Here is a 2,884-nt window from a genome sequence, read left to right on the forward strand (position 1 = left end):
TCTTCCCCTCCTCTCCACCCCCCCCTTCCTTATTCATCACCACACCCCCATAACAACACTAACTACTCACACACCCAACAAACAAATGGCTACCATCTTACCAGATGACCTATCCTTACAAATGGCCGATATCAGCCAAGATGGCTGACATCCAAAATAGCCGATATCATCCAAGATGGCTGACAAGGGAGGGTCAAATGGTAACCCAAGGGGGGTGCTGGGAAGGAGAGAGGAGTTCCCGTTCAAAGGTTCATAGGGAGGGCGGGACTTCCAGCTGTCAAAATAAGTGATGCCGCCATCTATACTACTTCTGTGGCTGTCTGTGGCTGGACCGGAGGGTTGGACCTGGGTTTCTCTTCATTACGAATACATCTTTCGCTGCCCAGGTGCCCACATGCCTGACCTGCTTTTCAGCTGGATCACAGCTCCGCCCCAGCAGGGTAGAGCATCCAAAAATGGTACAAACTCATCCACGTATTGCAGTGTTTCCGGGAGAGCTGGCATACTGAGCGAGAAAGTCAACACTGACAGTGTGGCGAGAGACATAATGTATGTGCTCTGTAATGTCATTGCTGTCAGGTGAGAGATTTCTATGATGTCATCGCTGATATAGCAGTGAAGTGAGAGGAAGAGGAAGGGATAGCACGTGTGTGGGCTCACTGGCTGCCTCAGCTAGAATGGGTGAATGAGAGAGTGCAGGAACGGAACGCAGGAAATATACAATTGTATGTGACAGGCCGCTGTCTGTCACGGCACGGCTGCTGCTGACGTCTGCTGATGAGGTGCTCATGTGCCACAGCTGTGTTGTCACTCCCTCGCTAACAGGCTGTGGACTCACGGTTGCGGGCAATGAGCACCGAGGCGATTGTGACGTCAGTGGCAGCTGTGCCTTCTCTATTTAATCCCTCTCCTTCCCAGATGGAGGCAGCTAACCCGCTGAGAAGGAGGACTGACACTCCCAACCCTGACTGCCCGGAGCACCCTGTTTTGTGTGGATGTTTCGTTTTGGTTGTTTTTACCCCTTGTATTTTGTCCCGTTTACCCTGTGAACCACAATAAAGCCCGGACACCAACGGAACCAGAGATTCTCTCCATCCCTGTGTCTGGCTTTTACATTGTATTATGCATATTCTGAATCGATTTGTAATGTATATTCATGATTTATTGATTGAAAGAGTTCTGTTTCTTCTGGCTAAACTTGTTTGCACATTGAATATTGAATTGTAGTGTCTGTGTGTGTGTGTGTGTGTGTGTGTGTGTGTGTGTGTCACTAGAAGTCCAGCACACTATCCATTGTGGCACAGAACCACAAAACTGTACGACGAAGATACTCTTCTGCATGCCTGCAGATGACCGGGCGTCTCAGCGTGATTTGACAAGTAGCATTTACAGTTGTGTTTTTTAAATCCCTGTCTCGCTGATTTTGAGACGGATGGAAATGATGGGTTCTTCTATTTGGTAAAATGGCTTTGCTCACTCGAGAGGCAGCCAGGTTAAGCGGGCAATAATGCACAAGTAGCTCTGTCTTGCGAATCTTGGAACTGTCCATTGGACGTACACGGCGTCAGTCGTCAAGAAATGTCAAACAAGGAATGCCCACAACGATGGTGGGATAGAAAGCCACGGGTGCAAAATACAACGGCTTAGTAGTCCATGGCCTTAAGTACAAGGCCACCTGATCCAGCTGTTCCCGGAGATGCAACTGACACGGAGGGGGACTGGTACAGTGACAGTGGCTAGGAAAAGAAGCAGCGTATGAGGTCTTGATAGTCAAGCAAGGATTTGGGACAAAGTTGGCATTCCAGAAAAGTAAGAAGTGAAGGCATCAGCGAGGCACTTGACTGCAAGATACCTCTGGCTGTCACGAGGAAGCCCAGCAAGCTCTAAGTTTCATGAAGTGAGCACTGACTCTGGTGGGACTCGAACCCACAACCTTTGAATGACCACTGCCCTTTTCACTAGAAGTCCAACGCGCTATCCATTGCGCCACAGAGCCACGCAAGACATTTGTCACCATACTGTTCTGCACGCCTACTGATGACGGGGCATCTCAGCGTGCTTGTAGAAGTAGCATTTTCAGATGTGTTTTTTAATCCCTGTCTCGCTGATATTGACACAAAAGGAAATGATGGGTTCTTCTTTTAGATAATGCGGCTCATGTTGACTTGACTGTGAGGGGAAGTATTTGTCAAGCACACTGTCTTTGTCTGTCTGGCTGTCTGTGTGTGTCTGTGCTTGTGTGTGTGTGTCTCTGTGTGTGATGTGGGACAGTGCCCTGTCTGAGTGCCAAATATATTATATTCCCACCATTGTTGCAGCAAGATTGTGTAACCCATATATGAATTTAAGCTTTGTGTATGGCTCCGGAGAGGACAGGTACAGTAGTTCTGTGCAGGTGATTTTTAGAAAAACATTTTCATCCAAGGACATAGAAAGAACATAATGTAAGACACAGGAGACGTGTGTGTTAAAGTTTGAGGTACCTCATTACCATCATCTAGTTGCCCAGAAACCAAAGGGAGTCCTCTTGTATATGATAGCAAGTTCTTTAGAAAAACTTTAGATGTGTCTTGCCCAGTGACCATCTCCGGAGCGCTTCGTTGTAGCTCAATAAACTTTTTTGGTATTATTTCAGTTAAATCAGGTCCTGATTATTCCTTGTCCGCCTGTTTATTGAGGGAGTAAAATTTGTCCCTATTAGTGCGTCTGTGTCTGTGTCTCTGTGTGTGTGTGTCTGTGGAGGGTTGACATATTTGATATCCATAACATCAGAGCAGATGAGCTGAACATGTTTCTCATTATGCACACTGGGCACACTATATTGAATAGCGATAACACTACACACATATGAACACCAAATTATTGCTGAATCTATAGTTATGTT

The 2,884-nt window shown here is 46.8% G+C and overlaps 1 non-coding gene across 1 annotated transcript; it reads right to left on the bottom strand.

Annotated features, from left to right (window-relative positions):
- Positions 1 to 1,905: 1,905 nt before the first annotated feature.
- On the bottom strand, positions 1,906 to 1,996 carry trnar-ucu (transfer RNA arginine (anticodon UCU)). Its single transcript is given in 2 exon segments — positions 1,906 to 1,941; positions 1,960 to 1,996. It is a non-coding gene; the product is annotated as a tRNA-Arg (tRNA).
- Between the last annotated feature and the right edge of the window lie 888 nt (positions 1,997 to 2,884).

Source organism: Amia ocellicauda, unplaced genomic scaffold, assembly GCF_036373705.1.
Source record: "Amia ocellicauda isolate fAmiCal2 unplaced genomic scaffold, fAmiCal2.hap1 HAP1_SCAFFOLD_394, whole genome shotgun sequence".
Lineage (NCBI taxonomy): Eukaryota > Metazoa > Chordata > Actinopteri > Amiiformes > Amiidae > Amia > Amia ocellicauda.